The 14,353-nt window shown below is 40.8% G+C and overlaps 5 non-coding genes across 5 annotated transcripts; all 5 read right to left on the reverse strand.

Annotated features, from left to right (window-relative positions):
* Positions 1-9,928: 9,928 nt before the first annotated feature.
* Positions 9,929-10,091, reverse strand: LOC135015212 (U1 spliceosomal RNA). Its single transcript, XR_010213558.1, has one exon. It is a non-coding gene; the product is annotated as a U1 spliceosomal RNA (small nuclear RNA).
* A 152-nt stretch (positions 10,092-10,243) lies between these two features.
* LOC135015050 (U1 spliceosomal RNA) lies at positions 10,244-10,407 on the reverse strand. Its single transcript, XR_010213400.1, has one exon. It is a non-coding gene; the product is annotated as a U1 spliceosomal RNA (small nuclear RNA).
* Positions 10,408-11,081: 674 nt separating this feature from the next.
* LOC135015175 (U1 spliceosomal RNA) lies at positions 11,082-11,244 on the reverse strand. The gene has a single exon (XR_010213524.1). It is a non-coding gene; the product is annotated as a U1 spliceosomal RNA (small nuclear RNA).
* Positions 11,245-11,386: 142 nt separating this feature from the next.
* LOC135015084 (U1 spliceosomal RNA) lies at positions 11,387-11,550 on the reverse strand. The gene has a single exon (XR_010213434.1). It is a non-coding gene; the product is annotated as a U1 spliceosomal RNA (small nuclear RNA).
* A 674-nt stretch (positions 11,551-12,224) lies between these two features.
* LOC135015426 (U1 spliceosomal RNA) lies at positions 12,225-12,387 on the reverse strand. The gene has a single exon (XR_010213683.1). It is a non-coding gene; the product is annotated as a U1 spliceosomal RNA (small nuclear RNA).
* Positions 12,388-14,353: the final 1,966 nt, after the last annotated feature.

The following is a 14,353-nucleotide window of genomic DNA, read 5'->3' on the forward strand; positions in this document are numbered from 1 at the left end:
ATAGGCATTGGAAAATGCAGGGCTATAACGTGTAGATGAAGCACTAACAGGAGGCTTTAAAATTTTCATTCTAGTGTCTTTCGTTTGGGAGAAAAATGCAAAAGTACAATGCAGCTTTTCCTTGCCGATATCTCTCTTTTGCAAAGAGATAGGCATTGGAAAATTCAGGGCTATAACGTGTAGATGAAGCACTAACAGGAGGCTTTAAAATTTTCATTCTAGTGTCTTTCGTTTGGGAGAAATATGCAAAAGTACAATGCAGCTTTTCCTTGCTGATATCTCTCTTTTGCAAAGAGATAGGCATTGGAAAATGCAGGGCTATAACGTGTAGATGAAGCACTAACAGGAGGCTTTAAAATTTTTATTCTAGTGTCTTTCGTTTGGGAGAAAAATGCAAAAGCATTTCCTTGCCGATATCTCTCTTTTGCAAAGAGATAGGCATTGGAAAATTCAGGGCTATTACGTGTAGATGAAGCACTAACAGTAGGCTTTAAAATTTTCATTCTAGTGTCCTTCGTTTGGGAGAAAAATGCAAAGGTACAATACAGCTTTTCCTTGCCGATATCTCTCTTTTGCAAAGAGCTAGGCATTGGAAAATTCAGGGCTATAACGTGTAGATGAAGCACTAACAGTAGGCTTTAAAATTTTCATTCTAGTGTCTTTCGTTTGGGAGAAAAATGCAAAGGTACAATACAGCTTTTCCTTGCCGATATCTCTCTTTTGCAAAGAGACAGGCATTGGAAAATTCAGGGCTATAACGTGTAGATGAAGCACTAACAGGAGGCTTTAAAATTTTCATTCTAGTGTCTTTCGTTTGGGAGAAAAATGCAAAAGTACAATGCAGCTTTTCCTTGCCGATATCTCTCTTTTGCAAAGAGATAGGCATTGGAAAATGCAGGGCTATAACGTGTAGATGAAGCACTAACAGGAGGCTTTAAAATTTTCATTCTAGTGTCTTTCGTTTGGGAGAAAAATGCAAAGGTACAATACAGCTTTTCCTTGCCGATATCTCTCTTTTGCAAAGAGCTAGGCATTGGAAAATTCAGGGCTATAACGTGTAGATGAAGCACTAACAGTAGGCTTTAACATTTTCATTCTAGTGTCTTTCGTTTGGGAGAAAAATGCAAAGGTACAATACAGCTTTTCCTTGCCGATATCTCTCTTTTGCAAAGAGCTAGGCATTGGAAAATTCAGGGCTATAACGTGTAGATGAAGCACTAACAGGAGGCTTTAAAATTTTCATTCTAGTGTCTTTCGTTTGGGAGAAAATGCAAAGGTACAATACAGCATTTCCTTGCCGATATCTCTCTTTTGCAAAGAGATAGGCATTGGAAAATTCAGGGCTATTACGTTAGATGAAGCACTAACAGGAGGCTTTAAAATTTTCATTCTAGTGTCTTTCGTTTGGGAGAAAAATGCAAAAGTACAATGCAGCTTTTCCTTGCCGATATCTCTCTTTTGCAAAGAGATAGGCATTGGAAAATGCAGGGCTATAACGTGTAGATGAAGCACTAACAGGAGGCTTTAAAATTTTCATTCTAGTGTCTTTCGTTTGGGAGAAAAATGCAAAGGTACAATACAGCATTTCCTTGCCGATATCTCTCTTTTGCAAAGAGATAGGCATTGGAAAATTCAGGGCTATTACGTGTAGATGAAGCACTAACAGGAGGCTTTAAAATTTTCATTCTAGTGTCTTTCGTTTGGGAGAAAAATGCAAAAGTACAATGCAGCTTTTCCTTGCCGATATCTCTCTTTTGCAAAGAGATAGGCATTGGAAAATGCAGGGCTATAACGTGTAGATGAAGCACTAACAGGAGGCTTTAAAATTTTCATTCTAGTGTCTTTCGTTTGGGAGAAAAATGCAAAAGTACAATGCAGCTTTTCCTTGCCGATATCTCTCTTTTGCAAAGAGATAGGCATTGGAAAATTCAGGGCTATAACGTGTAGATGAAGCACTAACAGGAGGCTTTAAAATTTTCATTCTAGTGTCTTTCGTTTGGGAGAAAAATGCAAAAGCATTTCCTTGCCGATATCTCTCTTTTGCAAAGAGATAGGCATTGGAAAATTCAGGGCTATTACGTGTAGATGAAGCACTAACAGTAGGCTTTAAAATTTTCATTCTAGTGTCCTTCGTTTGGGAGAAAAATGCAAAGGTACAATACAGCTTTTCCTTGCCGATATCTCTCTTTTGCAAAGAGCTAGGCATTGGAAAATTCAGGGCTATAACGTGTAGATGAAGCACTAACAGTAGGCTTTAAAATTTTCATTCTAGTGTCTTTCGTTTGGGAGAAAAATGCAAAGGTACAATACAGCTTTTCCTTGCCGATATCTCTCTTTTGCAAAGAGACAGGCATTGGAAAATTCAGGGCTATAACGTGTAGATGAAGCACTAACAGGAGGCTTTAAAATTTTCATTCTAGTGTCTTTCGTTTGGGAGAAAAATGCAAAGGTACAATACAGTATTTCCTTGCCGATATCTCTCTTTTGCAAAGAGATAGGCATTGGAAAATTCAGGGCTATAACGTGTAGATGAAGCACTAATAGGAGGCTTTAAAATTTTCATTCTAGTGTCCTTCGTTTGGGAGAAAAATGCAAAGGTACAATACAGCTTTTCCTTGCCGATATCTCTCTTTTGCAAAGAGATAGGCATTGGAAAATTCAGGACTATAACGTGTAGATGAAGCACTAACAGGAGGCTTTAAAATTTTCATTCTAGTGTCTTTCGTTTGGGAGAAAAATGCAAAGGTACAATACAGCTTTTCCTTGCCGATATCTCTCTTTTGCAAAGAGCTAGGCATTTGAAAATTCAGGGCTATAACGTGTAGATGAAGCACTAACAGTAGGCTTTAACATTTTCATTCTAGTGTCTTTCGTTTGGGAGAAAAATGCAAAGGTACAATACAGCTTTTCCTTGCCGATATCTCTCTTTTGCAAAGAGATAGGCATTGGAAAATTCAGGGCTATAACGTGTAGATGAAGCACTAACAGGAGGCTTTAAAATTTTCATTCTAGTGTCTTTCGTTTGGGAGAAAAATGCAAAAGTACAATGCAGCTTTTCCTTGCCGATATCTCTCTTTTGCAAAGAGATAGGCATTGGAAAATGCAGGGCTATAACGTGTAGATGAAGCACTAACAGGAGGCTTTAAAATTTTCATTCTAGTGTCTTTCGTTTGGGAGAAAAATGCAAAAGTACAATACACTTTTCCTTGCTGATATCTCTCTTTTGCAAAGAGATAGGCATTGGAACATTCAGGGCTATAACGTGTAGATGAAGCACTAATAGGAGGCTTTAAAATTTTCATTCTAGTGTCCTTCGTTTGGGAGAAAAATGCAAAGGTACAATACAGCTTTTCCTTGCCGATATCTCTCTTTTGCAAAGAGATAGGCATTGGAAAATTCAGGGCTATAACGTGTAGATGAAGCACTAACAGGAGGCTTTAAAATTTTCATTCTAGTGTCTTTCGTTTGGGAGAAAAATGCAAAGGTACAATACAGCTTTTCCTTGCCGATATCTCTCTTTTGCAAAGAGCTAGGCATTGGAAAATTCAGGGCTATAACGTGTAGATGAAGCACTAACAGTAGGCTTTAAAATTTTCATTCTAGTGTCTTTCGTTTGGGAGAAAAATGCAAAGGTACAATACAGTTTTTCCTTGCCGATATCTCTCTTTTGCAAAGAGATAGGCATTGGAAAATTCAGGGCTATAACGTGTAGATGAAGCACTAATAGGAGGCTTTAAAATTTTCATTCTAGTGTCTTTCGTTTGGGAGAAAAATGCAAAGGTACAATACAGCTTTTCCTTGCCGATATCTCTCTTTTGCAAAGAGCTAGGCATTGGAAAATTCAGGGCTATAACGTGTAGATGAAGCACTAACAGTAGGCTTTAACATTTTCATTCTAGTGTCTTTCGTTTGGGAGAAAAATGCAAAGGTACAATACAGCTTTTCCTTGCCGATATCTCTCTTTTGCAAAGAGCTAGGCATTGGAAAATTCAGGGCTATAACGTGTAGATGAAGCACTAACAGGAGGCTTTAAAATTTTCATTTTAGTGTCTTTCGTTTGGGAGAAAAATGCAAAGGTACAATACAGCATTTCCTTGCCGATATCTCTCTTTTGCAAAGAGATAGGCATTGGAAAATTCAGGGCTATTACGTGTAGATGAAGCACTAACAGGAGGCTTTAAAATTTTCATTCTAGTGTCTTTCGTTTGGGAGAAAAATGCAAAAGTACAATGCAGCTTTTCCTTGCCGATATCTCTCTTTTGCAAAGAGATAGGCATTGGAAAATGCAGGGCTATAACGTGTAGATGAAGCACTAACAGGAGGCTTTAAAATTTTCATTCTAGTGTCTTTCGTTTGGGAGAAAAATGCAAAGGTACAATACAGCTTTTCCTTGCCGATATCTCTCTTTTGCAAAGACCTAGGCATTGGAAAATTCAGGGCTATAACGTGTAGATGAAGCACTAACAGTAGGCTTTAACATTTTCATTCTAGTGTCTTTCGTTTGGGAGAAAAATGCAAAGGTACAATACAGCTTTTCCTTGCCGATATCTCTCTTTTGCAAAGAGCTAGGCATTGGAAAATTCAGGGCTATAACGTGTAGATGAAGCACTAACAGGAGGCTTTAAAATTTTCATTCTAGTGTCTTTCGTTTGGGAGAAAAATGCAAAGGTACAATACAGCATTTCCTTGCCGATATCTCTCTTTTGCAAAGAGATAGGCATTGGAAAATTCAGGGCTATTACGTTAGATGAAGCACTAACAGGAGGCTTTAAAATTTTCATTCTAGTGTCTTTCGTTTTGGAGAAAAATGCAAAAGTACAATGCAGCTTTTCCTTGCCGATATCTCTCTTTTGCAAAGAGATAGGCATTGGAAAATGCAGGGCTATAACGTGTAGATGAAGCACTAACAGGAGGCTTTAAAATTTTCATTCTAGTGTCTTTCGTTTGGGAGAAAAATGCAAAGGTACAATACAGCATTTCCTTGCCGATATCTCTCTTTTGCAAAGAGATAGGCATTGGAAAATTCAGGGCTATTACGTGTAGATGAAGCACTAACAGGAGGCTTTAAAATTTTCATTCTAGTGTCTTTCGTTTGGGAGAAAAATGCAAAAGTACAATGCAGCTTTTCCTTGCCGATATCTCTCTTTTGCAAAGAGATAGGCATTGGAAAATGCAGGGCTATAACGTGTAGATGAAGCACTAACAGGAGGCTTTAAAATTTTCATTCTAGTGTCTTTCGTTTGGGAGAAAAATGCAAAGGTACAATACAGCATTTCCTTGCCGATATCTCTCTTTTGCAAAGAGATAGGCATTGGAAAATTCAGGGCTATAACGTGTAGATGAAGCACTAACAGGAGGCTTTAAAATTTTCATTCTAGTGTCTTTCGTTTGGGAGAAAAATGCAAAAGTACAATGCAGCTTTTCCTTGCCGATATCTCTCTTTTGCAAAGAGATAGGCATTGGAAAATGCAGGGCTATAACGTGTAGATGAAGCACTAACAGGAGGCTTTAAAATTTTCATTCTAGTGTCTTTCGTTTGGGAGAAAAATGCAAAGGTACAATACAGCTTTTCCTTGCCGATATCTCTCTTTTGCAAAGACCTAGGCATTGGAAAATTCAGGGCTATAACGTGTAGATGAAGCACTAACAGTAGGCTTTAACATTTTCATTCTAGTGTCTTTCGTTTGGGAGAAAAATGCAAAGGTACAATACAGCTTTTCCTTGCCGATATCTCTCTTTTGCAAAGAGCTAGGCATTGGAAAATTCAGGGCTATAACGTGTAGATGAAGCACTAACAGGAGGCTTTAAAATTTTCATTCTAGTGTCTTTCGTTTGGGAGAAAAATGCAAAGGTACAATACAGCATTTCCTTGCCGATATCTCTCTTTTGCAAAGAGATAGGCATTGGAAAATTCAGGGCTATTACGTTAGATGAAGCACTAACAGGAGGCTTTAAAATTTTCATTCTAGTGTCTTTCGTTTTGGAGAAAAATGCAAAAGTACAATGCAGCTTTTCCTTGCCGATATCTCTCTTTTGCAAAGAGATAGGCATTGGAAAATGCAGGGCTATAACGTGTAGATGAAGCACTAACAGGAGGCTTTAAAATTTTCATTCTAGTGTCTTTCGTTTGGGAGAAAAATGCAAAGGTACAATACAGCATTTCCTTGCCGATATCTCTCTTTTGCAAAGAGATAGGCATTGGAAAATTCAGGGCTATTACGTGTAGATGAAGCACTAACAGGAGGCTTTAAAATTTTCATTCTAGTGTCTTTCGTTTGGGAGAAAAATGCAAAAGTACAATGCAGCTTTTCCTTGCCGATATCTCTCTTTTGCAAAGAGATAGGCATTGGAAAATGCAGGGCTATAACGTGTAGATGAAGCACTAACAGGAGGCTTTAAAATTTTCATTCTAGTGTCTTTCGTTTGGGAGAGAAATGCAAAGGTACAATACAGCATTTCCTTGCCGATATCTCTCTTTTGCAAAGAGATAGGCATTGGAAAATTCAGGGCTATAACGTGTAGATGAAGCACTAACAGGAGGCTTTAAAATTTTCATTCTAGTGTCTTTCGTTTGGGAGAAAAATGCAAAGGTACAATACAGTTTTTCCTTGCCGATATCTCTCTTTTGCAAAGAGATAGGCATTGGAAAATTCAGGGCTATAACGTGTAGATGAAGCACTAACAGGAGGCTTTAAAATTTTCATTCTAGTGTCCTTCGTTTGGGAGAAAAATGCAAAGGTACAATACAGCTTTTCCTTGCCAATATCTCTCTTTTGCAAAGAGCTAGGCATTGGAAAATTCAGGGCTATACCGTGTAGATGAAGCACTAACAGGAGGCTTTTAAATCTTCATTCTAGTGTCCTTCGTTTGGGAGAAAAATGCAAAGGTACAATACAGCTTTTCCTTGCCGATATCTCTCTTTTGCAAAGAGATAGGCATTGGAAAATTCAGGGCTATAACGTGTAGATGAAGCACTAACAGGAGGCTTTAAAATTTTCATTCTAGTGTCTTTCGTTTGGGAGAAAAATGCAAAAGTACAATACACTTTTCCTTGCCGATATCTCTCTTTTGCAAAGAGATAGGCATTGGAAAATTCAGGGCTATAACGTGTAGATGAAGCACTAATAGGAGGCTTTAAAATTTTCATTCTAGTGTCCTTCGTTTGGGAGAAAAATGCAAAGGTACAATACAGCTTTTCCTTGCCGATATCTCTCTTTTGCAAAGAGATAGGCATTGGAAAATTCAGGGCTATAACGTGTAGATGAAGCACTAACAGGAGGCTTTAAAATTTTCATTCTAGTGTCTTTCGTTTGGGAGAAAAATGCAAAGGTACAATACAGTTTTTCCTTGCCGATATCTCTCTTTTGCAAAGAGCTAGGCATTGGAAAATTCAGGGCTATAACGTGTAGATGAAGCACTAACAGGAGGCTTTAAAATTTTCATTCTAGTGTCTTTCGTTTGGGAGAAAAATGCAAAGGTACAATACAGCTTTTCCTTGCCGATATCTCTCTTTTGCAAAGAGATAGGCATTGGAAAATTCAGGGCTATAACGTGTAGATGAAGCACTAACAGGAGGCTTTAAAATTTTCATTCTAGTGTCTTTCGTTTGGGAGAAAAATGCAAAAGTACAATGCAGCTTTTCCTTGCCGATATCTCTCTTTTGCAAAGAGATAGGCATTGGAAAATGCAGGGCTATAACGTGTAGATGAAGCACTAACAGGAGGCTTTAAAATTGTCATTCTAGTGTCTTTCGTTTGGGAGAAAAATGCAAAAGTACAATGCAGCTTTTCCTTGCCGATATCTCTCTTTTGCAAAGAGATAGGCATTGGAAAATGCAGGGCTATAACGTGTAGATGAAGCACTAACAGGAGGCTTTAAAATTTTCATTCTAGTGTCTTTCGTTTGGGAGAAAAATGCAAAGGTACAATACAGCATTTCCTTGCCGATATCTCTCTTTTGCAAAGAGATAGGCATTGGAAAATTCAGGGCTATTACGTGTAGATGAAGCACTAACAGGAGGCTTTAAAATTTTCATTCTAGTGTCTTTCGTTTGGGAGAAAAATGCAAAAGTACAATGCAGCTTTTCCTTGCCGATATCTCTCTTTTGCAAAGAGATAGGCATTGGAAAATGCAGGGCTATAACGTGTAGATGAAGCACTAACAGAAGGCTTTAAAATTTTCATTCTAGTGTCTTTCGTTTGGGAGAAAAATGCAAAGGTACAATACAGCATTTCCTTGCCGATATCTCTCTTTTGCAAAGAGATAGGCATTGGAAAATTCAGGGCTATAACGTGTAGATGAAGCACTAACAGGAGGCTTTAAAATTTTCATTCTAGTGTCTTTCGTTTGGGAGAAAAATGCAAAGGTACAATACAGTTTTTCCTTGCCGATATCTCTCTTTTGCAAAGAGATAGGCATTGGAAAATTCAGGGCTATAACGTGTAGATGAAGCACTAACAGGAGGCTTTAAAATTTTCATTCTAGTGTCCTTTGTTTGGGAGAAAAATGCAAAGGTACAATACAGCTTTTCCTTGCCAATATCTCTCTTTTGCAAAGAGCTAGGCATTGGAAAATGCAGGGCTATACCGTGTAGATGAAGCACTAACAGGAGGCTTTTAAATCTTCATTCTAGTGTCCTTCGTTTGGGAGAAAAATGCAAAGGTACAATACAGCTTTTCCTTGCCGATATCTCTCTTTTGCAAAGAGATAGGCATTGGAAAATTCAGGGCTATAACGTGTAGATGAAGCACTAACAGGAGGCTTTAAAATTTTCATTCTAGTGTCTTTCGTTTGGGAGAAAAATGCAAAGGTACAATACAGTTTTTCCTTGCCGATATCTCTCTTTTGCAAAGAGATAGGCATTGGAAAATTCAGGGCTATAACGTGTAGATGAAGCACTAATAGGAGGCTTTAAAATTTTCATTCTATTGTCCTTCGTTTGGGAGAAAAATGCAAAGGTACAATACAGCTTTTCCTTGCCGATATCTCTCTTTTGCAAAGAGATAGGCATTGGAAAATTCAGGGCTATAACGTGTAGATGAAGCACTAACAGGAGGCTTTAAAATTTTCATTCTAGTGTCTTTCGTTTGGGAGAAAAATGCAAAGGTACAATACAGCTTTTCCTTGCCGATATCTCTCTTTTGCAAAGAGCTAGGCATTGGAAAATTCAGGGCTATAACGTGTAGATGAAGCACTAACAGTAGGCTTTAACATTTTCATTCTAGTGTCTTTCGTTTTGGAGAAAAATGCAAAGGCACAATACAGCTTTTCCTTGCCGATATCTCTCTTTTGCAAAGAGATAGGCATTGGAAAATTCAGGGCTATAACGTGTAGATGAAGCACTAACAGGAGGCTTTAAAATTTTCATTCTAGTGTCTTTCGTTTGGGAGAAAAATGCAAAAGTACAATGCAGCTTTTCCTTGCCGATATCTCTCTTTTGCAAAGAGATAGGCATTGGAAAATGCAGGGCTATAACGTGTAGATGAAGCACTAACAGGAGGCTTTAAAATTTTCATTCTAGTGTCTTTCGTTTGGGAGAAAAATGCAAAAGTACAATACACTTTTCCTTGCCGATATCTCTCTTTTGCAAAGAGATAGGCATTGGAAAATTCAGGGCTATAACGTGTAGATGAAGCACTAACAGGAGGCTTTAAAATTTTCATTCTATGCCCCAGCCCCTGAAGCATTCAAGCTGATTTCTTGCAGCAGCTGGGCACTGTAACAGCTCCAGAGCTGCTCTGTAAGGCAAGTAAAAGGGTGTGGGCCCTGCAGCACTACCTGTAGTTCGCATTGTGCGTTGGAAGGCACAAAGTAAGCAGACAGGAGGAGAAGTCAGGATAGTGCGCAAGGGCATAGAAGGGAGCGGCTCAAGAAAAGAGAAGTGGAAACAGACAGCAAACTAGGCTGGATAGAGACCTGAGACAAAGAGATCTGAATTATACGAGAGCCGACCAGGGGAAACACAAATTATGCAGTCAAGTTTCCCACATTTGGGGAAATCGCAGGAGCAGCACACCCAGAGTGCAATGGGTGAGCCTTGCCCTGGGAGAAGCACCTTCATGATCATAGTATCTCACCTGGCAGGTAAGTAGGAGTTGGGCTAGAGCTGGGGAGGGTCGCTGCTCGGGTACCCCCCTGTAAAGTGAAGGAGATCCAACTGAGGCAGCACAAGGGAACTCTCGAAAGAAGAACAAGGCAATAGGAAAATCTGAGACAAAGAAATCTGACTTTTACCAGAGCTGACCAGAGGAAAGCACAAACACAGTCCCCCACTACCACAAATAATGCAGTTGAGTTTCCCACATTTGGGGAAATCACAGGGGTCAGCATACCCAAAATGCAATGAATGAACCTCACCCTGGGAGAACAATCTTCATGACCATGGTATCTCCTATGCAAAATAAGTATGATTTGGAATAGGGCTGGGGAGGGCCGCTGCTCATGCACATCTCTGTCAAGTAAAGGAGATTCAACTGAGGCAGCACAAGGGAACTCTCATCTGGGGACAACAACTGCAGGGAGAACACATATTTTCAGATGAACATGGGAGGGCAGAAGGCTGCCTAATACTGAAGCACCCCCAAACAACAAACCAAATGCAACAACTAGTGCAAGCATTCCTGGGGGAAGTTCTGCAGAAGACGGATTTGCATACGGTGATGTCATCCAAGCAGTGGGTCAAAGTTGGCTTCAACCCTCATCTGCATATGAAAAGAGAAAAGGGGCGTGCAGGGCATGGCGGCCTTTTGCGGTGCTTGGATGACCCCTAGTTCGCATTAAACACCTCCACCCTCCTTTGGTGTGGGGCTCATGTTGGCCATGCCCCATCTCCTGAAGCATTCAAGCAGATTTCTTGCAGCAGCTGGGCACTGTAACAGCTCCAGAGCTGCTCTGTAAGGCAAGTAAAAGGGTGTGGGCCCTGCAGCACTACCTGTAGTTTGCATTGTGCATTGGAAGGCACAAAGTAAGCAGACGGGAGGAGAAGTCAGGATAGTGCACAAGGGTATAGAAGGGAGCGGCTGAAGAAAAGAGAAGTGGAAACAGACAGCAAACTAGGCTGGAGAGAGACCTGAGACAAAGAGATCTGAATTATACGAGAGCCGACCAGGGGAAACACAAATTATGCAGTCAAGTTTCCCACATTTGGGGAAATCGCAGGGGCAGCACACCCAGAGTGCAATGGGTGAGCCTTGCCCTGGGAGAAGCACCTTCATGATCATAGTATCTCACCTGGCAGGTAAGTAGGAGTTGGGCTAGAGCTGGGGAGGGTCTCTGCTCGGGCACCCCCCTGTCAAGTGAAGGAGATCCAACTGAGGCAGCACAAGGGAACTCTCAAAAGAAGAACAAGGCTCTGAAACAAAGAAATCTAACTTTTACCAGAGCTGACCAGAGGAAAACACAAACACAGTCCCCCACTACCACAAATAAAGCAGTCGAGTTTCCCACATTTGGGGAAATCACAGGGGTCAGCATACCCAGAATGCAATGAATGAACCTCACCCTGGGAGAATAATCTTCATGACCATGGTATCTCCTATGCAAAATAAGTATGATTTGGGATAGAGCTGGGGAGGGCCGCTGCTCAGGCACATCTCTGTCAAGTTAAGGAGATTCAACTGAGGCAGCACAAGGGAACTCTCATCTGGGGACAACAACTGCAGGGAGAACACATATTTTCAGATGAACATGGGAGGGCAGAAGGCTGCCTAATACTGAAGCACCCCCAAACAACAAACCAAATGCAACAACTAGTGCAAGCATTCCTGGGGGAAGGCCTGCCGCAGATGGATTTGCATATGGTGATGTCATACAAGCAGTGGGTCAAAGTTGGCTTCAACCCTCGTCTGCATATGAAAACAGAAAAGGGGCGTGCAGGGCATGGTGGCCTTTTGCGGCGCTTGTCTGACCCCTAGTTTGCATTAAACACCTCCACCCTCCTTCGGTGTGGGGCTCATGTTGGCTATGCCCCAGCCCCTGAAGCATTCAAGCTGATTTCTTGCAGCAGCTTGGCACTGTAACAGCTCCAGAGCTGCTCTGTAAGGCAAGTAAAAGGGTGTGGGCCCTGCAGCACTACCTGTAGTTTGCATTGTGCATTGGAAGGCACAAAGTAAGCAGACGGGAGGAGAAGTCAGGATAGTGCACAAGGGTATAGAAGGGAGCGGCTGAAGAAAAGAGAAGTGGAAACAGACAGCAAACTAGGCTGGAGAGAGACCTGAGACAAAGAGATCTGAATTATACGAGAGCCGACCAGGGGAAACACAAATTATGCAGTCAAGTTTCCCACATTTGGGGAAATCGCAGGAGCAGCACACCCAGAGTACAATGGGTGAGCCTTGCCCTGGGAGAAGCACCTTCATGATCATAGTATCTCACCTGGCAGGTACAACCTGGACAATTTTGGTGATCCATTTTCTGAGACATCGGAACCAACCTCTTTAAGCAGTGATTGGAAAACAAGTTTTTCCAAATTACAGAAGAACTTACAGAGAAGAGTTCGCCTATCGTGGGATGTAACCACTCTAGAAAATTATGTAAAACATAAAATTGCACCAAGAGGCCTAAGACCCAAGATCTTCCCCTCTTTTCCGCTCGCGACGGACAATTTAAAAACAGAATGGGAAACAGCCCTTCTGAAATGTTCTAACGAATTATTACACATACTAATAAAACACGACACTCTAGTAATTGATCAGGTGGAAAAAGAAATCGCAGATTTGGGAAAGACCCTGGAGACTTGGGAAAAGGATTCAAATTTTCAGACTGCCTTTGAAAAATTCAAAAAAGAGATCGACAACTATGAACGCAACATTGTAGACCGTAAACGAGGAAAGTTTATGCGGGATAAGAGAGACTTTTTCAAAGGAGACGTTTTCAGGTGGAACCCGCCACCCCCTAACAACAGGAACAACAGTAAAAAAACACGGGAGGACCCCACACTATCAGAATTCGAATCCTCAAATAGCGGCGACTCGGCTAGTGAAAACTTTGATCGAGAAGACACTGAAGAATTCTCCCCACGTTTTTTAGAACGAGGCCAGAGAGGGAGAGGCCGCCTCAAATCACGAGGAAGACAAGGCGAGGGGGACAGAAGAGACAACCCAAGAAACTCAGATTGGGATATACCCCGGAACCCGAGATATCCTGTGAGACAGAGAAAGACAACACGGTAGATCTGGCCTCCACAGGCCAATTACAAGTCATCAATTTATCTGACAAAATCTTATCTTCAGATCATATGACCATACTTACCAAGGGACTCTCTTTCTCACCTTCCCGATCTTTTGACCGATTTATGTGGGAAAAAGACCTTCGACTTTATGGTAGAAAACTCCTCCTGAAGAAATTTTTCTCAAAAAATAGAAATTTTGCCAATACACCTGATCCCGATTTATCCTTGGAGGACCTCAACGCCCTTACCATTCTAGAAGATCTCCACATGGAATCAGCAGATAATGAAGCCTCTACCTCTAGACCTACATGTAGACCTAAGTCCTCCTTTTTCCCTCCGGATCAGAACAGCCCCGAAATTCGAGTCTTTCTTAACTTAGTCTCCAAAGAATTTGATAACATATATACCCAGACTAAGAAGAACATACATCGTTTCCCCTCCAATCTCAAATTCCATGAGAGAAGGGCATTACAAGAACTTCAAAGCTGGAGGGACGTTATCATCAAACCATCAGACATGGGGGGCAATATTGTCATTTGGCCACAGCAAATGTATATCACGGAAGCTCGACGCCAATTAGACAATACCACTTGTTATAAGAAGCTTTTGGGCAATCCCACTTCGGATTTCCTTCAGTCTTATAACCACCTGATTCAGGACACAGCAACAAGAGGTACTATCACACAACAAGAATTCAAATACCTAACAGTTCAAAATCCAAAAACACCCACATTCTACCTATTACCCAAAATACATAAGGACGTAGAACATCCCCCTGGCAGACCAATTATGTCAGGTAACGGAGGACTTTTGGAAAAACCCAGTCGATTCCTTGACCTACATCTCCGAGAATTTGTACTCTCATTACCATCATACTTACAAGACACAGCAGACCTTCTAAGAAAAATTCATGATATACATTTTGAAAATAATTTCTTGCTGGTGACGTGTGATGTGGAGGCCCTATACATGAGCATTAGCCATCACCATGGCCTCACAGCAGTTACATTTTTTCTTGTTCAAGGAGGAGAAAGTGATTTCTCCAACTTTCTCCAACAGTTACTTCACTTTGTTCTTGCCAAAAATTACTTTGTCTTCAAAGATCAATTTTACCTACAAATAAGAGGGACAGCAATGGGCGCAGCTTGTGCGCCCACTTATGCCAACCTTTTCCTTGGATGGTGG

This window comes from Pseudophryne corroboree, unplaced genomic scaffold, assembly GCF_028390025.1.
Source record: "Pseudophryne corroboree isolate aPseCor3 unplaced genomic scaffold, aPseCor3.hap2 scaffold_294, whole genome shotgun sequence".
NCBI classification, from domain to species: domain Eukaryota; kingdom Metazoa; phylum Chordata; class Amphibia; order Anura; family Myobatrachidae; genus Pseudophryne; species Pseudophryne corroboree.